Source organism: Balaenoptera ricei, chromosome 7 (assembly GCF_028023285.1).
Source record: "Balaenoptera ricei isolate mBalRic1 chromosome 7, mBalRic1.hap2, whole genome shotgun sequence".
NCBI lineage: Eukaryota > Metazoa > Chordata > Mammalia > Artiodactyla > Balaenopteridae > Balaenoptera > Balaenoptera ricei.
The window spans coordinates 66,932,974-66,959,112 of NC_082645.1; the positions used below are offsets into that span (position 1 = coordinate 66,932,974).

The 26,139-nt window shown below is 37.2% G+C and overlaps 1 protein-coding gene across 5 annotated transcripts in view; it reads right to left on the reverse strand.

The window, feature by feature from the left end:
* CCDC141 (coiled-coil domain containing 141) overlaps positions 1-26,139 on the reverse strand; it is a 211,978-nt gene that overhangs the window by 172,657 nt on the left and 13,182 nt on the right. The gene's annotated exons all lie outside the window — the stretch shown is intronic.

Consider the following 26,139-nt stretch of genomic DNA (forward strand, 5'->3'; position numbering starts at 1 on the left):
CCTACAAATGAGCTTCCAGTTTCTACTTACGTCTTAATTTGGGAGAAAGTTGCCCTATCAGGGTGTTCCTGGGGGGTAAAAAACACCTGGGCCCTCACCTCATGAGTCTTCTCTGAGCCCTTCTTTACACCCTCATTCCCTGTTACTTGCTTTAGAGCATAATAAGGCCCTCCCTTCACCTTGGTGCCTTCCTTAAATTGGAAAAAAGTGGCAGGTGGGTTACACAAAATATCACAGAGAAAAATTAGTTAGACACTATCTGAAGTGCAAAAAAAAAAAAAAAAAACCACTTCAATTTTTCAAACTATAAAGAAAAAAAATCCATTTCTTGTCCTTACTTTGAAAAAAAAAAAACATATTCTCAGATATAAAAAATCCATTCTCAGGTTAAAGAAGCCTCAGGGCAGTCACCAAATACAACACTTAGATTAACTGACAGTAGCAGTAATAACATGTTTTGGTTTTGCTTAGTTTTTTTTTTTTTTTAAAAAAGCTAGTTGTTAAACAGAACAAAATGGAATGCCCAGTTGACAGTGTAAGTAGGCTTTGTATTGACAATGAGATATGGAACTTCTAAGATGAGCAATCCATGAAAAATAGCTTGCCTCAGGACTCGGTCAAGATCAGCTTAATTTAAGTTTTCCTCTCCCACTTGTTTAGTCGTTAAAACTCAGGAAAGTATTTTGGAATTGGATCTGAGAAAAAGACACTCTGGCCAACATCATAAAGCTGGTTATTTAAAGAGGTGCTAAAAGGCACTACTTTCCCTTTGGGTTCTAAAAGAATAGGAAACCAAGGCTATTCTGAGATACCTGAAAAATGCACTCTTTTTAAGTGTAGCTTTGAAATCGCTGGTTTTAAGTATAGCATATTTTATGGACATTATACCACCTCAACTGCCATGCAACACACAAAAAGGATTATGGATTTTCTCTTCAGTGGAGCATTAAATAGTCCCCTGAATAGCAATTTTCTAAAAGAGCATATATAGGTGGCGTATCCTGCATATGTTTTCCTGACACTGCAGAGTCTATCTGTAACACACACTGCACGATACAGGTAACAGTTTCTGGTTCATAGTAAAAAAAAAAAAAAAAAACACCTCAGTTTTACCACTAAAGTGAAAGCAATTAATTTAGGATACTTAAAAGCAAAGAGTGAAATTTTTGGAAACTTTTGAGAATAGTAGATTGTTAAGTTCATTACTTTTGTCAGTCTCCTGCACAAAACATCACAGATTTGTTCTGGCTTTTGCTGTTCTTTTTAGCTTACTTTGTTCTTGTTCTTTTTAGAATACTTTACACTTTCATTTCTGCCTACCCACAACCTCTTAGCCTTCACATCCCAATTCCAATGCTGCCTCTTCCGTGAAACCTTTCTATTCACCCCAGCCAAAAGCAATTCCTCCTTCGCCTGGATTCCTTTGTCACTTTATTTTCACCTTTCTAATTTGCATGTTACATTTCACTCTATAGTACAATCGTGAAAGAGCAAGTTGTAAATTCTGTCGATTATAAATCAGATGAGAGCACGGACTTTCTATAGGACAGTACAATATTTCTTTTTTTCAATTTGTTCAAGTTGAAGCTACCGCAAAAGGTAAATAGCAAAAAAATAGTAAAATCAGTGCCTCAAAATTCATATTCTGAAAAAGTTTTGAATTAAAAAGCCAACAGAATTAGATGTTCCATGTACCATTTTAGTGATTCATGGGCTTCTTATAAAGTAGCCCTTTGTGTTTAGAAGAGTAAGATACTGAAACAGTCATTGAGACGTTAGTGAAGGATGTTTGCTTACAAATGCTGATGAATCTGCAGTAAAGAAGGTAGGTCAGGTACTTTCCAATGACACCACCATTCGCCATAGTCAGGTACTGGCTTATGATGCAGAAAGCCAATTCAGAGAACAAATAAAGCTAGAAAATAGGCTTATTGAAACTTGATTATTGCACAGATAATTGCTAACATGATAAATTTTTTTTACTATACATGCAATGTAAATATGGTGATATGAAGGAAGAATTCCTTTTTTCTGCTTTATTGTTGATAAACACAACTAGCTCTGAAATGTAGAAAATTAAATTGGATTGCATTGTCAACAAATATATTTTGAAGTTTAAGTTTTGTGGGGGTCTATGTTCTGATGGGACAACTGAAACGACAAGAAAATATCCTGGACTCATACTAAGGAGCTTTGCTGGAATGAAAATCAACATCACGCTTCCTTCATCAAGAAAGTCTTACTGTGGAAAAGAAACTACAACTGTGCTAAACAGTGTGCTTAGTGACATAATGAAGATCATAGATTTATAAAGGCTAATGCATGACATTTGATATTATTTTCTTTATTACGTGATCAGATGAAAGCTGGTGATGGCCAACCACTATTGCATGCTGAGGTACAATGGTTACTGAGAGAAAAATTTTTTTCAAGAACGTATAACTACAAAGTAAACTTCCAGTGATTCCGTAAAGTAAAAATAAATAAATAAATAAATAATAAAATAAAATTAATATCCTGAGAAGAAAGGTCATTAAAATTTTCTTTCAGATAATAATTCCTTAAAACCAATTTTTAAAAAAATGCAGTTTCCATTAGATTATAAATTCCAAAAGCCAGACCATGCCCCACTTTCTTTAGCCTCCCACAGCTCCAAGTTCAGAACCTTGTGGTTTGTCAGTGTTAACTATTATTTGGTGATTCAAAAATACTACTGTGTCTACCGAGCCAACGCTACACAGTTTACATGGCTCTATCTACTTGCCATTTTAAGATTAAAGTCTCCTTGGATCCCAGTACTTAATACAAATCCAGAAACGTAATACATATCCCAAATATTTCTATCATCTTGGTGTGTGTCTTCCTAGAGACTTCAGGAACTGATAAAATATATTCATGATCTACACCACTGATGAGTGAGGTACCTTCCTATTTAGAAAAATAAATGACTCTTACAGCCTTATTTTCATATATGCAGAGCATTAATGGTGAGAGAGATGCATTCATTATAAAGACCTATCAACACTGAGGCCTCACTACTGTATACTTCGATTACTCAATACCACACTTTGTCCTGTGTCAGTAATTCTAATTTAACTACATAATGCTTTTAGCAGTGTTCAGGTAGGCAAAGCTACTCAAAACTATTACATATTTTCTTTCTCTATTTTCTTTCTTCACACCTTGCTTTATATCAAAAGTAAAATGATTATTCTACAGTAGGAGACTACACTTTAATAACTTCAACACACTCAACAGAAGAAGTAAAATAGAAAAGTAGGGCTTCCCTGGTGGCACAGTGGTTGAGAATCGCCTGCCAATGCAGGGGACATGGGTTCGTGCCCCAGTCCGGGAGGATCCCACATGCCACGGAGCACCTAGGCCCGTGAGCCACAACTACTGAGCCTGCACGTCTGGAGCCTGTGCTCCGCAATGGGAGAGGCGGCGACAGTGAGAGGCCCGCGCACCGCGATGAAGAGTGGCCCCCGCTCGCCGCAACTGGAGAAAGCCCTCGCACAGAAACGAAGAGCCAACACAGCCAAAAATAAATAAATAAATAAATAAATTTATTAAAAAAAAAAAAAAAGAAAAGAAAAGTAATGCAGGGGTTTCCCTGGTGGTGCAGTGGTTGAGAATCTGCCTGCCAATGCAGGGGACACAGGTTCGAGCCCTGGTCTGGGAAGATCCCACATGCCGCGGAGCAACTAGGCCCGTCAGCCACAACTACTGAGCCTGCGTGTCTGGAGCCTGTGCTCCGCAACAAGAGAGGCTGCGATAGTGAGAGACCCACGCACCGCGATGAAGAGCGGTCCCCGCTTGCCATAACTAGAGAAAGCCCTCGCACAGAAATGAAGACCCAACACGGCCATAAATAAATAAATAAAAGAATGTGAATTTCTTTAAAAAAAAAAAAAAAGTAATGCAATACTAAATGCTGGTGAGGATGCAGGAAAACTGAATCCCTCAACATTGCTGGTAAGAATATAACATGGTACAGCCACTCTGCAAAACAGTCTGGTACTTTTATATAAAAATAAACATAAAATTACCATAAGACCCAGTATTTATCCCAGAGAACTGAAAACTTCTGTCCACAGAAAAGACTGTACATGAATGTTCATAGAAGCTTTATTTGTAATACCCCAAACCTGGACACAGCTAATATGTGCCTGAATGGGTAAATGATTAAACAAACTGGTACATTCATACCATCGAATGCTACCTAGCAAAAGAAAGGATGAGCTATGTTACATACAACTTGGATGAATCTCAAGGGCTTTATGATGTGTGAAAAAGACCAAGTGCAAAGAGTCAAAACTGTATGCTTCCATTTATATAAATAACATTCTTGAATAATGAAATTATAGTGATGGAAGACAGATTTGTGGTTGCCAGGGTTTAGGGGTTGTGCCTGGGAAGAGATACAAATGAGTATAAAGAGGTAGCAGAGGGAGAGCTTGTGATAAAGGAATTCGTTGATTGCAGAAGTGGTTACACTAAATCTACACATGTGATAAAATGATACAGTACTATGCAAATACATTGTATCAATATCAAGTTCCTGGTTTGTACTATACTATAATTGAGTATGTTATAACCAGTGGAGGAAACTGGGTGAAGGATACCCAGGTCCTTTCTGAACTAAGTTTGCAACTTCCTGTGAGTCTAAAATTATTTCTAAAAATGGTTAAAATTAAAAATACATAAAAATAAAATAAAGAAAATAAAATCTTGTAAATATGTAAAACTGGATGGAATTCAATGACAGTAAGCATATACTAGGACTCTTCTGGGCATCTGGGTCTATATTGTTGCTCCATATTTATTTTTTAATGTTACTTGTATGTTATCAGTCCTCCTCTAGATTGTTAAGTTTCAGGAGGGCAATGATTTTCGTCTGTTTTGTCCACTGATAAATCCCAAGAGCTTAGATCAGTGTTTGCATACGTAATGTATTCGGTCGAAATCTGCTGAATGAGACAAGTGAGACAGTAGATCTATTGCTTTAGCATGTATATGCAATAACTTATGGCAAAAGATGAAAAGATACTCACAGTCTCAGATCCTGATCATGAGAATTGTAATAATCACACCAAAACATCTTTTTATCTCCTTAACTTTCCATTTGATCTTGTCTTTCATTTACTCAAGTAAGTGCAGACACACACTTACTCTAACTGTTGCTTATGTAAGTTCTCAGTAAACAAAAAATGCCTTGTTAGCCTTGAAGTATATAACTTGACATTGTAAAGCACAAAAATAATTTTAAAAATATGAAGTTCTATTATATTTTTAAAAAATAATAATAGTTAGGACTTCCCTGGTGACACAGTGGTTAAGAATCCCCCTGCTAATGCAGGGGACACAGGTTCAAGCCCTGGTCCGGGAAGATCCCACATGCCGCAGAGCAACTAAGCCCGTGTGCCACAAGTACTGAGCCTGCGCTCTAGAGCCCGTGAGCCACAACTACTGAGCCCACGTGCCACAACTACTGAAGACCGCACGCCTAGAGCCCATGCTCCACAACAAGAGAAGCCCCCGCTCACAACTAGAGAAAGCCCATGCACAGCAACGAAGACCCAACACAGCCAAAAATAAATAAATAAATTAATTAAAAATAATAATTAACATTGACTTTAAAATGTTGTAACAATATAATTCAATATATCAGTATAGCTCTTAGTCTCATAGTGATGGGAAGATTATTTAAATAGATAAGACATGAGAAAATAATTTTGTGCTATTTTATCATTATAATAAATAACTTTATTATAATTATAACAATATAATAATAATAATACTTTATTATTTTTATGATCACTTAGAATCCAAAGAATTCCATAGAAAGAATTTGCGTGTCTCAATACAAGGCTGTATCTTGTCCTGCTACTCTAACCATATGAGGATCTTTAGAACTAAAACATAAAAGTTTAATTTTACCTAATTTTGTCCTTAGCCTGTATGTGAATTATGTGACGTCCCCCACCAGGTGTTCCTCTGGCCAATCCACACTGCCTCCGCCAGGGGCCCTAAGGATCTGCACACCAGAATCTTCCACGCTGGCACAGGACAAGACTTAGGTCACTTTTCCCCATTGGGGACCAAGGCATCTTCATTGTTGGCTGTGATATAAAGCACTTTTTGTGAAATCAAGTGCACACTTCTAGATAGGATGAGGCCTGAGTGCTCAGCTTGTGCCAGGAGACCTCAGGATACGGCATAGTGGAAAGACCATGACAAACTGGATTTTAATCAGAGTGGGAGTCCCAGCTCAGCCAGTTACCCGCCCTGAGCAAGTCATCAAACCTCTCTGAGAACAGACTGGTGGCTGCCAGAGGCAATGTGCTTTCCTCATAATACTGTCATAATGACAAAATGAGGTGATGCATGGCAAGTGTTTAGCCCAGTGCCTGGCGACTGCAGTCATCTATAAGGTTAGTAACCGTTAGCACCATCATCACTACTGACAGTTGCCAAAATGTAAGATAATGGTAAGGTCATAAATGTTTTGGAAACCACGTACTTCCTTTCACAGGCAGTTTACGCCTTTATTTCACTATCAACATAGGTTATATACCCTCCTCTGTAAACCATACTTATTGAATTTAAGTTTTAGTTCATACATACAGTATGGAAACAAAAAGGCTTTCTGGCTTAAAATATCTTCTGATGCAAGAGAAAGGAACATGCCATACCTAATTCCGGCTGTGAAAACCTGACTGCACATGCCTATTGGATGGTGTTATCACCCTGCCCTGTTTGTAAGGGCTGCCTTTAACCCAGACTGGCACACACATAACGGAACCCGATGTCTGGTTGGCTTCCAGTTTGAAACAGAAGCTGCAGCTAATGGGCTGCTGAAAACCCTGAGGGCCACAGCTGTCCAGGGTGGAAATAGCCTCTCACTGAAAGCTTGCCATGGCCCTCATTCAGTTAAGAATTCTTGGGGCAACTCTTTACCTTTCAGTGGTTCCTGTGCTAAAACCAAATTAGTAAAATATCAGATGGTTCCGTTGTTGCTAGGAAATGTCAGTAACATAAGCCATGACAGAAATAGACAAAATTAAGAAAACTAACTTGGAAAATTCTGACATTGTATTGAATCAGTCAATGTGGATTCAAAAAAACAAAATAAGCAGGTCTTTTTTTTTTTTTTTTGGTCACTTTTCAAACCAGAGCCATGTTACTAAAGGCCCATAAAACATCCATTTTAGCAGAAAATCTGCTCATAAAGGAAATGCCAGAACCACCTTTCCCTTTCATAGTTACAACTTATTCCCTTTATAATTAAATGTAAACAGAATCAGATATTTTCTTTTCCTCAATTTACTGCGAAAAAATTTTTGTACAAAGATTTCTTTTGTACAGACCCAATAAAATATGGTATTTTAAAACGGATTTAAAATGTACCCAAAGAGGCTTTATGAATGAGGCATAAAAACACTTGCAAGTGATGGATATGTTCCTTTTCTTGATTTTGTTGGCAGGTCCATGGGTATATGCATATTTCAGAACTTAAATTGTGTTCATTAAGTATGTGCAGTGTACTGTGTTCGTTATATTTAACAGAGCCATTAAAAAAAGGCTAAGAACAAGACGTTTGTCTCAACAAATAAATGTAGCAAAGAAAAGTCAAGTTAAAAAAAAAACAAATAAAAAAAATAAAATGTACCCAAAGAGCTCTACAACATTATTTTTCATAAATGAATTTTCTTAACTTTTCCTTCTTGGGTATTTGCATATAAATGACTCTTCCATGTCTGCTCTGTGAAATGACATAAATAATATAATTAGAAATAATCTACAGGTGCATGGATTAGATTATTAGCAGTGGTTTCTGTTGTTTGAGGGATGTGTCTGTACCCTTGGATTTGTTTAGATTTTACTACCTTTCCCTCAGATCTGTAGCTTTTTATGTAACTGAAAAAACAGAGTCCTGGAGGCTTATCAAGAATGTCATTGTGTGTTTTACTGGAGAACTTGAACTCTACCATGCTTGAATAAAAAAACCAAAATAACAACAAAGAGGATGACACATTCCCTAAGACCTGATGAAAGCTAGGACATTGGGAAGTTTTTGTACCAAACAGAAGGATAAATAAATACGAGTACTAAACTAACATTTGTTCACAGGATGAAGCCAAAGTAGAGGAAAGAGACAGCTACTTCTGTCTTAAAAAGTTAGCTCTCTTCCCTGCCCCAGAAACAAAACTTCTCACACCCAATACTCCCACAGCCCCATATTTCAAGTTTGACCTTAAATTCTACCTTCTCCATGAAACTACTCCAGCTAAATCAATTTCTCTTTTCACCTGAACTTGCCTATTGTACTTTCACTATCATCAATTTTCATCTGGGGACCTAACTAATCATCCAGTGCCTTGATGTTGTGATTTCACTGCTTCATGGTTCTCCTAGGGTCATTTCCCCATGTTATTACATACTATAAATTTCTAGAGGCCAAAGATGTCTCTTCCGTTTCTTTTGTGCCTCCCCACCCTGCAATGCCAAGTACAGAGCCAGGAACACAGCAGACAGGGAGGCCAGTCCAACAGAGCAGAGCCATCATGGTGCTACACAACTAGACTCCTGCAAATCCTCTAAGATCCACGGCTGTAACATTGATAAGAAATTACAGAGTGGTCCTTTTCAGTCAGTTGAGAAGTCACAGCCTTCCAACTCTCGAATGAGTGGGATTTCATACTCCAGCTGATGGCCAAGGCATGCATGCTGGGTACAGACACGGCACAGAGGCACACCACGGCAGCTGGAGTCCCAGCTCCACTGCTTCCCAGCTGTATGGCAAATGGCTTGTGTGTTCATTAGTCTCCTCATTTGTAAAATGGGGATTAAAAATAATAGTAGCTGATAATCATTCAACACTTACTATGTTGTGAAGCACTGTTCTAAAGTCTTTAAATGTTTTAACTCATTGAATCCTCACACACACCTTATTAGGTAGGCACTATTATTATCCCATTTTACAGGTGAAGAAACAGACAGAGAGAGGGCAAGAAACTTTCCCAGAGTTACACATCTACGCAGCAACCCTGGGATTCACGTCTAGGCAGGCAGAGCTTACATGCTCACCTGCAAGGTATATTGCCTCTCATAAAATTTACCCCTCATGATTATTTTAAGGATTAAACAAATTAATAGTTTAAAAATATTTATTAATACTTGATGTTAAATATTAAATATTCTAAAGTGGTTGATACATAGTAAGTACTCAATAAAAGTCCCCGGTATCATGCTTATACGTATGTCATAATTTAGGCTTCAAAACTCTACAACGAATTTAGACAAAAATGATCTAGATAATAACTTAATATATGCTGACACAATCTCTGCCCAGAAGGAAGCTTATACTCTTAGGAGAAATATATATGCATGTAGAAAAACTAAGCAAACTGATGTTAAAAGTGACACTAACTGATGAGGAAGAGCCCATTAGACCTGCAGGTGGCAATTGTGGCTTTCCCTTTCCCTATCCAGTGTCTTATCACGTAGGGCTCTAGGTAGCTCCTTTTAGCAGGTACCAAGATGATTCTGGTGTAAATACTCATAAACCACACTTTCAACACATTTATATAGGCCACACTTGAACAGGTACCATAATAGAGTATGAGACTATACTTATATAAAGAGGTGCTGATTGAGAAGCCCAGTGGAAACAAGTGGAGAGAGATGGGCCCAAGGTGGGGCTGGAGCCCAGGGAATGCTTCCCAGAGGAGGGGGACTTAGCATTCTAAAGCAAGGACATCAATAATTCACTCAGAAACTCATCCCCCAGCTCAGTTAAAAGAAGAATAATGACACAAATCAGAAAAACTAAAAGTATGAATAATTTATCAGTTCCACCCTGTTCTCTTAAGAGCCCAAATGTTCTGTACATTAATAACTGAGTCTTCTTAAAACCCTCAGAACTGTTGTGAGGAAGAAGAGCACGGTATGTGAATACCATTAAATCATCACTATTTTCTTTACCACAGTCCTTTTTTACACGTTTCTTTTTTTAATACACAGAGATGAATGGTTCCTGAAATTATGTAATGGATACATGTATTCATTCATTCACTCATTCTACAAACACAATTTGTTGAATATCTAATCTACGCACAGTGCTATAGGTCCTAAGGGGAAACACGTTCAACAGTCTAATGAAGAAGACAAAAATGAAACATAGACGGTTTTCCATGAAACAGATAATACAGGAGAGGTAGGTAGGCTACAAGTTGCAGAGGGGCCTCAGAGGAGAATGTTGTCAATAGCATAAACGGGGAGGATTCCAGACAGGTTTCAGAGAGCAATAATAACTTCCTCACTGTCAAATCTCACGGCACATTCCTCAAACACGCTGCTGCTTCCAACACTCTCCAAAACTGTCTTGAAATTTCCTTTTGCCCAAATTTTGTGATGAGACCCTGATTATTTTTGCCTCTAACCTTCCATGGCCCTTTTCCAATTCCATTGATGGCACCTCTGTTCAAACCTTTTAATGTGGTTGTTTGATGGTAGTTGTTTCTTCTGGTTTGGGCCAGAGTTTCTTATTCTTTACTGTGCATGAGAATCATTGCAAAATCTTTTTAAAATGTACAGGTGTCCCAGCATTCCCTTGACTTGGGCTTTGGGGCCTGGATATATGAGCCATGTGTTTTGTTTTGTTTTTTTAAAGATTCTTATGCCAGTCAGGATGAGAACCACCTACGTAGGCCTGCCTACCTCTAACTGTCCCATGTGGAGACTATTCATTTTCACGTCATTCCCTCTCACCGGCTTCCTGAACTGTCTCACTTCTGGGCCTGGAAACAGTCCTCAGACTGAGAACCGTGGAGCATGAAGTCACCGTCTCAGACTTCTCCACCCAGGATACCATTTCTAAGACTACTTCTACTGGGACCATGTGTAATCTGAGAACTGCCTCCCATTCCTCTTGCCCTTGGTCACTTGTGAAAGACCCTCTGATCATCTATCCTCTTTATAACCCTCTCCCTGATTCCTTTCCTTCCAAACTTCACCACTGTATCTCATGGAAATTCAGATTCATAGCAGACAAACTCTTCACTAATTCTCACACTCCACTACTTAAGTGAAGGCTGCTCATCTCCCCTAACACTGGTCTCTCCCACTGTAACGAAATCATCTCTCTCAATCAGCATCACCTTCTTACTTCAGTCAAATTTGTTGGAGAATGGCCTACTCTTGCTATCTCTGATTCTTCTCTTTACATTTGTTCATTCATTAAACAACCACAACTTGGTGTCCAGCATCATTGCTCCCCTGAAACTACTCTAGTAAGTGATACCAGTAACCTCCAACCTGTCAAATAGCAAGAACATTCCAATTAAAATGGCACTCCTTTGGCAATTACGTAATAACATCAGGAGGACATCTACTTTTCTTATCTGACAGGCTTTAAGGTTTGGGATTATCATGGACTTTTCCCTCACTCTCTACATAAAATAAATGATCTGATTCTATAATATCTCCTTTACAACTTATAAGTTTAATTCATAAAAAATATATTTCTATTATACATAACATACTGTGCTACCTGCCAAAACAAGGACTTTTATTTATTTATTTATTTATTTTAACATCTTTATTGGAGTATAATTGCTTTACAATGGTGTGTTAGTTTCTGCTTTATAACAAAGTGAATCAGCTATACATATACATATACCCCCATATCTCCTCCCTCTCGCGTCTCCCTCCCACCCTCCCTAACCCACCCCTCTAGGTGGTCACAAAGCATGGAGCTGATCTCCCTGTGCTATGCGGCTGCTTCCCACTAGCTATCTATTTTACATTTGGTAGGGTGTATATGTCCATGCCACTCTCTCACTTCATCCCAGCTTACCTTTCTCCTTCCCGTGTCCTCAAGTCCATTCTCTACATCTGCGTCTTTATTCCTGTCCTGCCCCTAGGTTCTTCAGAACCTTTTTTTTTTTTTTTTTAGATTCCATATATATGTGCTAGTATACAGTATTTGTTTTTCTCTTTCTGACTTACTTCATTCTGTATGACAGACTCTAGGTCCAACCACCTCACTAGAAATAACTCAACTTCGTTTCTTTTTATGGCTGAGTAATATTCCATTGAATATATGTGCCACATCTTCTTTATCCATTCATCCGATGATGGACATTTAGGTTGCTTCCATGTCCTGGCTATTGTAAATAGAGCTGCAATGAACATTGTGGTACATGACTCTTTTTGAATTATGGTTTTCTCAGGGTATATGCCCAGTAGTGGGATTGCTGGGTCACATGGTAGTTCTATTTTTAGTTTTTTAAGGAACCTCCATACTGTTCTCCGTAGTGGCTGTATCAATTTACATTCCCACCAACAGTGCAAGAGGGTTCCCTTTTCTCCACACCCTCTCCAGCATTGATTGTTTCTAGACTTTTTCATGATGGCCATTCTGACCAGTGTGAGGTGATACCTCATTGCAGTTTTGATTTGCATTTCTCTAATGATTAGTGATGTTGAGCATCCTTTCATGTGTTTGTTGGCAATCTGTGTATCTTCTTTGGAGAAACGTCTGTTTAGGTCTTCTGCCTAAATTGGGTTGTTTGTTTTTTTGATATTGAGCTACATGAGCTGCTTGTAAATTTTGCAGATCAATCCTTTGTCAGTTGCTTCAATTGCAAATATTTTCTCCCATTCTGAGGGTTGTCTTTTCATCTTGTTTATGGTTTTCTTTGTTGTGCAAAAGATTTTAAGTTTCATTAGGTCCCATTTGTTTATTTTTGTTTTTCTTTCCATTACTCTAGGAGGTGGGTCAAAAAGGATCTTGCTGTGATTTATGTCATAGAGTGTTCTGCCTATGTTTTCCTCGAAGAGTTTTATAGTGTCTGGCCTTACATTTAGGGCTTTAATCCATTTTGAGTTTATTTTTGTGTATGGTGTTAGGAAGAGTTCTAATTTCATTCTTTTACATGTAGCTGTCCAGTTTTCCCAGCACCACTTATTGAAGAGGCTGTCTTTTCTCCACTGTATATGCTTGCCTCCTTTATCAAAGATAAGGTGACCATATGTGTGTGGGTTTATCTCTGGGCTTTCTATCCTGTTCCATTGATCTATATTTCTGTTTTTGTGCCAGTACCAAACTGTCTTGATTACTCTAGCTTTGTAATATAGTCTGAAGTCAGGGAGCCTGATTCCTCCAGCTCCATTTTTCGTTCTCAAGATTGCTTTGGCTATTCGGGGTCTTTAGTGTTTCCATACAAATTGTGAAATTTTTTGTTCTAGTTCTGTGAAAAATGCCTTTGGTAGTTTGATAGGGATTGCACTGAATCTGTAGATTGCTTTGGGTAGTAGAGTCATTTTCACAGTGTTGATTCTTCCAATCCAAGAACATGGTATATCTCTCCATCTGTTTGTATCATCTTTAATTTATTCCATCAGTGTCTTATAGTTTTCTGTATACAGGTCTTTTGTCTCCTTAGGTAGGTTTATTCCTAGGTATTTTATTCTTTTTGTTGCAATGGTAAATGCGAGTGTTTCCTTAATTTCTCCTTCAGATTTTTCATCATTAGTGTATAGGAATGTAAGAGATTTCTGTGCATTAATTTTGTATCCTGTTACTTTACCAAATTCATTGATTAGCTCTAGTAGTTTTCTGGTAGCATCTTTAGGATTCTCTAAGTGTAGTATCATGTCATCTGCAAACAGTGACAGCTTTACTTCTTCCTTTCTGATTTGGATTCTTTTTATTTCTTTTTCTTCTCTGATTGCTGTGGCTAAAACTTCCAAAACTATGTTGAATAATAGTGGTGAGAGTGGACAACTTTGTCTTGTTCCAGATCTTAGAGGAAATGGTTTCAGTTTTTCACTATTGAGAACAATGTTGGCTGTGGGTTTGTCATATATGGCCTTTATTATGTTGAGGTAAGTTCCCTCTATGCCTACTTTCTGGAGGATTTTTATCATAAATGGGTGTTGAAGTTTTTCAAAAGCTTTTTCTGTGTCTATTGAGATATCACATGATTTTTACCCTTCAATTTGTTAATACGGTGTATCACATTGATTGACTTGCATTTATTGAAGAATCCTTGCATTCCTGGGATAAACCCCACTTGATCATGGTGTATGATCCTTTTAATGTGCTGTTGGATTCTGTTTGCTAGTATTTTGTTGAGGATTTTTGCATCTATGTTCATCAGTGATATTGGCCTGTAGTTTTCTTTCTTTGTGACAACTTTGTCTAGTTTTGGTATCAGGGTGATGGTGGCCTCGTAGAATGAGTTTGGGAGTGTTCTTCCATCTGCTATATTTTGGAAGAGTTTGAGAAAGATAGGTGTTAGCTCTTCTCTAAATGTTTGATAGAATTTGCCTGTGAAGCCATCTGCTCCTGGGCTTTTGTTTGTTGGAAGATTTTTAATCACAGTCTCAATTTCAGTGCTTGTGACTGGTCTGTTTATATTTTCTATTTCTTCCAGGTTCAGTCTCAGAAGGTTGTGCATTTCTAAGAATTTGTCCATGTCTTCCATGTTGTCCATTTTATTGGCATAGAGTTGCTTGTAGTAATCTCTCATGATCCTTTGTATTTCTGCAGTGTCATTTGTTACTTCTCCTTTTTCATTTCCAATTCTGTTGACTTGAGTCTTCTCCCTTTTTTTCTTGATGAGGCTGGCTAATGGTTTATCAATTTTGTTTATCTTCTCAAAGAACCAGCTTTTAGTTTTATTGATCATTGCTATTGTTTCCTTCATTTCTTTTTCATTTATTTCTGATCTGATCTTTATGATTTCTTTCCTTCTGCTAACTTTCAGGGTTTTTTGTTCTTCTTTCTCTTATTGCTTTAGGTGTAAGGTTAGGTTGTTTATTTGAGAAACAAGGACTTTTAAATTTGAGTCTCTTTACTCTCACTCTCAGAACTCTAATCCAAGTTCCAGTGTCTCCATAGACATCTCTTAACTCCAGTGCTTTTTCCATTCAAGTTCACCCTGTATATTGTTTTAAAGGCAACCTTTCTCAAACTCCATTTTTAGCAAACTTTCCCCTACTTTAAGAACCCACTCTTGGCCACAATCAAATCTAACTGCATAGCCCAACATGTCCTGCCTTTCAGCACAAGCCCTTATCCTCCATACAAGTTTTGCCTCATCTCAATATCTCCTGGCAGTGTTCTTCATGTGCCTATGTGTATCTTGCTTACACTTGTCTCAACAGCTTTGCTAACCCATTCTCTGATCTGGAATGTCATTTTGACTCCCAATCCTTACCTGTCACTTGCTTTGAGATCCAAATAATATTCTCATCTCTTGGGCTGGTAACTCTTGCATGAACCATCTGTCAGCACCTTGTATATAGTTTTTCATATATTGATATTATCTGGCAATGGATATATTTTGAATATTAATCCTACCTCTTTAAATAAATTAGAGTGGCAGTGATACATAGTGACATAAGCTATTGTGGAACTTGGGCAAAAGCCACTACTGAACTTGTTTAATCATCTGGTAAATGTGAATATATCCTTGATGTAAGGATTAAATACCTAATGCTAGTACGATGACTGGCACATAATAGATGGCCAATAGGTAGTAAACATTATTGCTTCTGCAAGCCTTTCAAGGGGTAGGAACTTGTCCTCATTTTGTAATGTTTCATGGCCATAACACTTTGGGCACCCAATTCTGACCTGTGTACACAGAGGATGACCTATAGCTATATATTGGGTCCCTAAGTCAATGACGAAAATTCTGGTAAGTATGGTGAAATTCTATGTGTAAGCTTAGCTAGTTGTCTTGTAGAAATATAAACCTGAGTTATTAAAAGTAATCTCTCACAATGACTAATGAATTGGCCAAAATGGGAATTTCAGGATTGAAAATGTTGTTTGGTATTCCTGTGTTTACTTAAACTTTTTTGCAGGCCAGTTGTAAGTCTCAGATAATATGGAAAACCTTATTATTCTTGAAAGAGAAAGAAAATCCAGAATTTATAATTATTTGTCTTCCTCATCTTGATGAATTATCCAACACTTTTTCCAGGGGGGTGACTTAGTTCTGAAAAGCAGGACTTACCAGAGATTTAAATCTTTACCTCATTTATATAAGTAACCATTTACAGACCGTGTATGTCCTTCTCCAAGTACAAAACACTTAATGACAATAAAAACTGGTGGACCACTCAAGTTACTAGAGATCGTTATTTTTCAGTAACATTTGCATCCTCTCTTTTGTTTATTATTCAGAATTTAGGCCATCGCCTACAACCATAAAGGAAAACTAGTCATATGTGAAATACTTATAAATGAATTAAGCAACACAAAGAAAAATTCTTTGTTAGTCCAAGTTTTACAAATATGCTAACGAAAAGTATATCCTTGCTCTATATTCATCACTCAAGTAACAAAATATATAATCTTTGATGACCTGTTAACCAACATTAAGCAAAATTAACCAAGGCATATTAACAGAATTCTTTCAGCTGTTTTTAGAATCTGAATTGCATTTGGCCTCCCATGTTATTAGCACTACTAAGCAACAAAACCATAAGAAGTCCACTGAGCAATATCTGAGCAATGGATGAACAATGAACAACAAACTAATACGTATAAAATCATTAACGAAATGTGAAATAATGCTTTCAGAACTCACAACCAGACAATTCACCATTTAATTACTGCCTTCTACTGTCAGCCTTTCAAACTAGATTAATATTGATACAAAGCTTTCTTTTCATTCTTTCAAAATGCCTATGTAATTTGTTTTAAAGAAATTACTCTTTCAAGTAAAATCAATTGCAATAGCTAAAACACATGTGCAAATGCAATTACACTCCTACATTTTAAAAAATATTACACTGGGAAAAATATATGTACTCCTGTGAAAGTATCTAATAACACTGCTTTATTAATCACCTTCAAAAAATTGCCATTAGAAATATTTTGGCCTACTTTTCTTTCATTTCTTGTCCCTGAAAGAAATCTCGTCTCATAATTATCCTTTTCAGATTCTCCATACATTGGCTTGATTATAAGCAGACTTCTCCTGAGCTAAAAAATAAACTATTTTCATTCCCAGAAGATTTAACCTACTTTAGTCTCTAAATATTCACTGTCTAATACGGTAGCCACTAGCCATTTGAAATGTGGCTAGTTCAAATTGTGATGTGCTATAAGTATAATGTACACACAGGATTTTGAAGATTTAATACGAAAAATTAAAATATCTCATTAATAGTTTTTATAATGATTACATATTGTAATCATTATAATGATTATAATCATTGTAAATTGTCATATTGAATGACATTTTAGATATATTAGAATAAATTAAACATATTATTAAATTAATTTCACTTTTTTTTACTTTTATTATTGGGTGAGTTTTGGTAATTTGTGGTTTTCAAAGAATTGGTTCATTTCATTTAAATTGTTGAATTTATGTGCACAGAGTTGTTCATAGTATTACTACATTATATTTTTAATGTCTGTGGGGTTTATAGTGATGCCCCATCTTTCATACCTAACTCATAATTTTTGCCTTCTCTCTTTTTACCTTTCTCAGTCTGGCTAGAGGCATATCAATTTTACTGACTTTTTCAAAGAACATGCATTTCTCTGTTATTTTTCTGTTATCTGTTTCATTAATTTCTGCTCTTATCTATTTTTTGCTTCATTCTGCTTGCCTCAGTTTTAATTTGCTCTTATTTTTCTAGTTTCTTAAGGCAAAAACACAGATTGTTGATTTGAGACATTTATCCTTTTCTAATGTAAGTGTTTAATGCTCTAAAATCTACATTAGGCTATTAGAAAATTTAAAATTACATATATGTTCAATAAATGGTGCTGGGATAATTGGATATTCACATGTGAAAGAATGAAACTGAATCTGTATCTTACACCACTTACAAAAGTTAACTCAAAAGGATTAAAGACCATGAAACTCCTAGAAAACATAGGAACAAAGCTCCTTGATGTGTGTCTTGGTAATAATTTTTTTGGATATGACATCTAAAGCACAAGCAACAAAATTAAAAATAAACAAATGGGACTACATCAAACTAAAAAGCTGCTGCACAGCAAAAGAAACCATCAACAAAGTGAAAAGACAACCTATGGAATGGGAAAATAATATTTTCAAATCATATATCTGAAAAGGGGTTAATATCCAAAATATATAAAAACTCCTACAATTCAATAGCAAAAAAACCCAAATAACCCAATTAAAAAATGGGCAAAGGATCTGAATAGACATTTCTACAGAGAAAATATATGAAAGGCCAACAGGTACATGAAAGATGCTCAACATCGTTAGCCATTAGGCAAATGTGAATTAAAACCACAATAAGAGGGGACTTCCCTGGTGGCGCAGTGGTTAATAATCTGCCTGCCAATGCAGGGGACAAGGGTTCGAGCCCTGGTCTGGGAAGATCCCACATGCTGCTGAGCAACTAAGCCCGTGCGCCACAACTACTGAGCCTGCGCTCTAGAGTCCGTGTGCCACAACTACTGAAGCCCGCGTGCCTAGAGCCCGTGCTCCGCAACAAGAGAAGCCACCGCAATGAGAAGCCTGGGCACCGCAACGAAGAGTAGCCCCTGCTCGCCACAACTAGAGAAAGCCCACGCGCAGCAACAAAGACCCAAAGCAGCCAAAAATAAAAATTAATTAATTAATTATTTTTAAAAAAAGAAAAGAAAAAAACACAATGAGACATCACTGCACACCTGACAGAATGACCATCATCAACAGGTCAAGAGATAATAATGCTGGCATGGATGTGGAGATAAGGGAACCCTTGTGCACTGTTGGTAGGATTGTGGATTGGTACAGCCACTATGGCAAACAGTATGGAGGATCCCCAAAATGTTGAAAATAGAACTACCAAATGATACATTTCTGGGAATATATCCAAAGGAAGTGAAAACAGTAACTCAAAAGTTATCTGCACCCCCATGTTCATAAGAGCATTATTTACAATAGCCAAGACACAGAAGCAACCTAAGTGTCCATTGATGGATGAGTAGGTAAAGAAGATGTGGTATATACATACAATGGAATATCATTCAGTCATAAAAAAAACAACGAAATCCTACCATTTGCAACAACATGAATGAACCTTGAAGGCACTGTGCTAAGTGAAATAAGTCAGAGAAAGACAAATAGCTGTATGATCTCACTTACATGTGGAATCTAAAAACAAAACAAACAAACAACAAAACTGAACTCATGGATACAGAGAACAGATTGGTGGTTACCAGAGGCAGAAGGTGTGGAGAGGGGGAATTGGAGAGAGGTGGTCAAAAGTACAAACTTCCAGTTATAAGATGTAACATACAACACAATGTCTAGAGCTAACACTGCTGCATGATACGGGGGAAAGTTGTTAAGAGAGTAAGGGAGTTCTTATCACAAGGAGAAATTTTTTTCCTCTTCTTCTTTCTTTTTTTTATTGTACCTGTATGAGAAGATGGATCTTAGCTGAACCTAATGTGGTGATCATTTCACAATATATGTAAATCAAACCATCATGCTGTATGTATGCCTTAAATTTATACAGTGATGTATGCCAATTATCTCAATAAAATTGGAAAAATAAATAAATAAAAGTAAATATGAGATTGCATTTGTGGTTCACATTATATGTTTCTATTTATTGCTGCTCTAAGAAGTATAACACACTAGCAAAGTATTTTCTGTCCAACACATTAATAAAAGTTTAATAGCCTATGGGAACACTGAAGCAAAAATCTCAGGCTTTCAGAAAGCAGTTGCAACAGCCTTCAGTGGTTTGGGTTTCTCTAGTTCCGATTATGTAAATACTTCGGATATGCTTTGAGCTGAACTTACAGTCAAAAAAAACATGTCCTATGAAACTGAATCTAACAGCTCATGGTTCTTTAGAGTTCCCTCTCTACTGACAGAGTAATTAGGATTTCTTTAAGAAAATCAGCCATCTGTATAACGTGAGTTACTGGGCTGAACGGCGAGACTTCTCTCTCACCTTCTCTGTCTTCTCCTTTCACTGGCTTGACCCAGTGCCTGAAATTTGTACCATAGAAGCCCCCTTACTGGTCTTCTGGCCTGAAACGTGGGGCTTTGGTTTCCTTCCCACCACTGTGTCTGCCGGACCAAGCATTGGGGAGAACAGAGGGAGGAAAATGCCATGTGAATTTACAACAAGCTCAGGGACCACAGGTCCTCTGGTCAGAGAGGACCCCCTCTCTCAGAGATTCAGGCACCTGCCTGTTGCCTCCATCTTCACCATCACTGGGGGATAGCCTGGGCTGGGGCAGAGAGAACAGAAAAGCACAAAGCAAAAGCAAAAGCAAAAGCACAGTATTTCCTCCCTTTCTGTCTGACTCACAGAAGTCCTCTTTCTAGTGCTCAGATCTGAAAGAGGAGACTTTTCTGGAACTTTTTCTGTCCATATCTGATGCATACTTCAGAGTGTCAACTTGCTTTTGAATCCAAGCTGGGTAATATTGAAGAGAGAAAAAACAATACTGCTGGCTTGGTGGTCTTTGGAATTCTAGTCTCTTTCCCTAGTCTACATGCTAGTCCCTCATTTTCAGCATCCTCAGCACACATACATACTGCCAAGGTTTATAGTTGCATTTAATGGAGACAGGGTGGAGGGTATTTATTCCATCTTTCCTGGAACTGGAACCAGTATCCAATTTTAAGACATTTTTTAAAAAAAGACAAAAATTCTAATCTCACTCAAGTCCCTGAACTTCAAATATGTGTTAGGTGGGAGATGGAGGATACAGGTAATTTGAAGATCACAGCTAACCACAGAATCAGAAGTTTGCTGTATTCTCCTGAGGACTAATAGCTAGATGAACTTGTCATGAGAATGATATAGCCATGTTATTTGAAAATATCTTGAGTTTTACACATTTATACTTATAGTATATCTAAGATAAGTCTAGAGTTTAGAAAAGATGCATTCTGGCTAAGGCTAAACAGGTAGGAGCTGTACTAGACTTAAAATAAATAAACAAAACAAAATCCCCTCGTTCTTGGTTAAGTACAATACTTACTTATGGCTTTTCTAGAGCAGAAGTATCTGTTGCCTTCTGGATAGAATGAAAAAGGTATATTTTTACCCTGACTTTTAATCTAACTCAGTATATTGAAGATTGGGAGTGGGGGTGAGTGGGTCCTATGTTACCTGCTACCATCTTACCTCTGCTACCCCTCACTTATATTTCTTGAACTGTCAGAGTTCTGCCTTGTCAGTCCAAATCTTGGACCAAGACCCTCTTTTCATAACTAATAAGGACTGTGGGTTCTACTTTCCATTAAAAATTTTTGCTTGTAGATTTATATTTTAAAGGAATACTTTTAAAATAATTAACAGCTTGGAAACTACAGGCCTATGATCTCAAAAATGTTAGTTGTGATCCTGACTTTTGACCAAGTTTTCAAATAGGAATATGTTGGTGACAAATAACATAAAGCCCAACCAACACTGGTTTAAACACTCACGAGTTCATCTATGTCACAGCAATAGTCCTAGGGCTCAGCATACTCTTCCACAGTATAAAAGTAGCATAAATAGTCAGCTTATAAATTTATTCCCCTATTGTTGGATATTGTTTTGTTTCCAGTTAGGTTATTCTACCAAAAACATGTGAAAAGATGCTTAATATCATAGCAAAGCATCTTCATATCTATATCCTTACTAGTGCTTTCATTTCCAAGGATGAATTCCCAGAGGTGAGGTTGCTGAGTCTCAGGATGTGAGCATTTTACATTTTAATGCTTGCTAGTTTCCCAAATGATTGTGTTCATCCAAATCCTCACCAACAGTATAGTAGAATGCCCTTTTCCTCACATTCTCACCATATATGAATGTTACCAATATTTTAAACTTTTAATGGTGTATAGGCAATTAAAAATTTATCTTTTTATCATTATTTAGTTTCATTTCTCAGGTCATTATTGACATTGAGCTTCTTTTTACATGTTTATTGGCCATCTGCCTCTCTTCTGTGAACAGTCTATTTTTTATTTATTTATCTTTGGCTTATTTGTCTTTCTTATCAACATGAAGGAGTATAACCCTTTGACTGTCATATAAATAGCAAATATTTTCCTTCCAGTTCATCGTTTGTCCTTTAAATTGGTCAATGGTGTCTGGAAAACTCATATTCACCTCCAGGACAGCTCATAAATCACTTTCTCTCTCAAGCTTCCCCTAGTTTTCCTGGCAGAATTAGTCATTCCTTCCACAATATACCCATAATATTTTGTGCACACCCCTGTGTGCTGAATTATAACTACAAACTTTTTCCTCCTGATCAAGAAAGTATATCAAAATTCAAGTCAAAGAGACTAACATTATAATAGATATCTTTGCATCTGCTTTTCAGAATCATTTTTCCAAAAGTAGATCACTCACAAACTTCAAAATTTTCTTTTTATTTATTTATTTACTGATCATACCATCTTTCATTTTAAAGAATCTTAGTTCTGCTTCTCAACTGTCTCTCCATGAAAACTCTTGTTTTCTTCTGCCTGTCTCTTTTCATTCATGAGTGTTGCCTTCAAAATCCCTAGAGGATGCCACCATTGCTCTTGCCCTCTGTTCCAGTTATCTACTGCTGTGTGACAAGCCACTGTACATTCTAAAGACCTAAAATAACAATTATTTATCGTGCTCATGATTCTCAGGCAGGGCTCAGTGGGTAAGACTTGTCTCTGTTCCGCATAGGTCAGGTTGGAAGCCCAACCAGGTCTGGAGAATCAACTTTCAAGATGGCTCAAATGGCTCGCTCACAGGGTTGGCAAGTTGGTTGGCTGTTGGCCAGGATCTCAGCCAGAGCTGTTGCTGGGACCCTCAGTTCTTCTCCACATGGGCCTCTCCATAGTACTCCTTGACGTACTCATTTGGTTAGGTTCCAGGAGCAACTATTTGAAATTACAGGAAGAGAAAGCGGCCAGTCTCTTGAGACTGGACTGGAAACTGGCACCACATCATCTATGCTGTATTCTTTTGCTCAGAGCAGTCCCAGAGTCTGACCAGTTTTAAGGGAATGAACATAGACCCCACTTCTCATTGGGAAGAGTGCCAAAGACTTTATGGCCATCTTTAATCTACCGTAATCTTCTTGTATATTGGGTCCTTCTAGAGTTGTCAAAAAAGTTGTCAGTATCTGCCATAACCAAGCCCTGCTCTGTTCCTTGCAGAATTGTGGAAGATGCTTCTCTTCTTGTGGACTCTGTGTCACTTGGTGTCCCAGCCACAAAGCAATACGATGAGTGCTTCATGTTTCCCACAGGCCCTTCAACTTCAGCCAAGGAGTCCAATCTTGACTGCTAAACCAAGACAGGGATAAGATAGAGAACGTCCTTTCCAAATTTTGTACTCTTCAGGCTCTGTGCCAACAAAATTTTCGTCTTATAGAACTCCTTCCCCTCTAGTAAATCAACTTGCATTAACACTTCATTAAGTATGGACATCCTCTGAACTGCGGCTTAGCCCAAACTAGTAACAAATTATTTGTGATATCTGCAATCTTAATGTGCCTTAACTCCATGTGTGAGAAGCCTATCTCACGGACTCTCTAGCCTCTTAAACCAACCTATCTTATAAAAACAATATTTTATAAGATTGCCCATGGCACTTTCCAAATACAGAGAATGCTATTCGAATTTTCTTTCACTCCACAGCTCCATACTATTCACTGGAACTGAACATCTGGGAAAAGAAATACCCTGTACACTAGGAAAGTGTTAAGTCAGCCAGGGAAAATCACTGGGAAGCTTTGCTGTTTCATAGTTGTGAGAATACTATTTTTGTTTTTTAAATAGAAAAGTTCTCTATTCTCAAAAGCCTAAAAGAGAAATTATACCGTCCACTAGTTCCCACTCCCCCAGGAACCCTGCATTGTTCCTACATTGTTTCAGTGACCTTTGTCAAAATGATCAGTGAAAATATGCCAGGTACGTTACATGTATAGAACACTAAGACACAGATCCCTTTGAACCAAAGATCAATTAAGTGTTGGAATTTGGAAGGTGCCAATTAATTTCACCTATCTCTCCTCAAGATTCCAAATCAACTGAGAAATAGACATCAAGGTCAGATATGGATCAAAACATCTGCTCTTATTACTGGTAAAGCTGGACTGGAGGGTGGGTTTGATTTGACTTTCTTTTTCTCTTTAAAAATCTAGTCCTTGTGACCTGTCTATGGAGACAACTGGGTCTGAGGTATAGACACATATTTGGCTGCTCTGTGTAGGTTGGATTGTGGCCTTCCTCTTCCACATAGGGACATCTGGCCAAGTCATGCAGAAGCAGAGAGAATAGAGAACCTGCAGCGCATGGGTAGTCAGAGTCTGCAGAGAGAGCCTTTGAGGCTGGCTTCCCCATGGTGGCCACTTCTTCCCCTAGTCTCACCAACTGGATAACACACCCCTCTCACTCCTAAAGGAAGAGAAGGGAAGAGAAGACATGGGTGAAAGCATCGTCCGCAACATTTCTGAGAGAGTAGAATTCCCTAACTTGTGGGTCTATAGGAAAACACGAAGGAGAGAAAACGAATGTCCTATATGAAGTAAACATTTAGGGTAAAACACTGCTATGACATAGATAACGTAAAATAGGTTAGTCCTTTTCCAATACTGTCCTAAAGGGTTCCATCACATTCACAACACACATGCTATAAAATTTTCTCTAATATGTAAATATATATAATTCAAGTCACACAGACTTACTTTATTAAAATACATTATTAAGACCATCATCAAGAAAGTGAAAAGATAATCTACGGAATGGGAGAAAATATTTGCAAATCCTATATCTGACAAGGAATTAATATCCAGAATATGCAAAGAACTCCTACAACTCAGTAACAAAAAACAAACAACCCAATTAAAAAATGGGTAAAAGACCTGAATAGACATTTGTCCAAAGAAGATATACAATTCCAGTAAGCACATGAAAAGATGTTTAACGTTATTAGTCATTAAAGAAATACAAATCAAAACCACCACAAGATACCACTTCACATCTAATAGGATAGCTATAATTAAACATACACACATACACACACAGAGAAAATAACAAGTTTAGCCAGGATGTGAAGAAATTGGAACACCTGTACATTGCTGATGGGAATGTAATATGGCGCAGCTGCTGTGGAAAACATTTTGGTGTTTCCTCAAAGAGCTAGCACAGAAATGTTATGACTAGGCAATTCCACTCCAAAAGAATTGAAAGCAGGTACTCAAACAGATACCTGTACACCAACATTCACTGTAGCATTATTTACAATAGCTGAAAAAGTGGAAATAACCCAAGTGTCCATGGACAGATGAGTGAATAAATAAAATGTGGTATATCCATATATTTGAAAATTATTCATTCATAAAAAGGAATGAAGTTCTGATACCTGCTACTATGGATGACTCTTAAAAACATTATATGCTAAGTGAAATAAGCCAGACACAAAAGGATAAATATTACATGATTCTATTTACATGAAATACCTAAAACAGACAAATTCATAAGGGCAGAAAGTAGATTAGAGGTAACCAGGGAAGGGAGGAGTGGGAGTCTTTGCTTAATAGGTACAGAGTTTCTGTTTGGGGTGATGAAAAAGTTTGGGAAATTGATAGCTGTGATGGTTTCACAACATGCTGAATATAATTAATGCCCCTGAATTGTACACTTAAAAATGGTTGAAATTGCAAATTTATATTATATATATTTTACCACAATAATAATTTTTTAAAATAATGTATTCACACTAAATATTCCAGTTTACAGCAGAAAATCACACTATTCCTTATTTAAGGAATACGTTTTAGTTAAGACTTTAAACTTTACTACTAATATATTTTGACTATTCATTTTTAACTAAGTAAAGAGAAACAGGACAAAAATAAACATTCACTGGGTCAGAGATTTAGTCAGAATCAGGGAGTCGATAGATTTATGAGTCAAGTCAGAGGTGAAATTTTTCAGTTTTTTATACTTTAAAAGGTCATTCTTCACTGAATGCTAATATCATGTATTAAATACAAATACAGGAGCTAGGGTCCAGAGGTTTTCTTGGTTCTTACAGTTGTAATTCCTTTGCACAATAGCTATGTAGTTACATGCAAGATGGATACTGAGGGATAGAACGTTCTCAGCAACATTCGTAAGGCATTTCCAACCCCTCTTT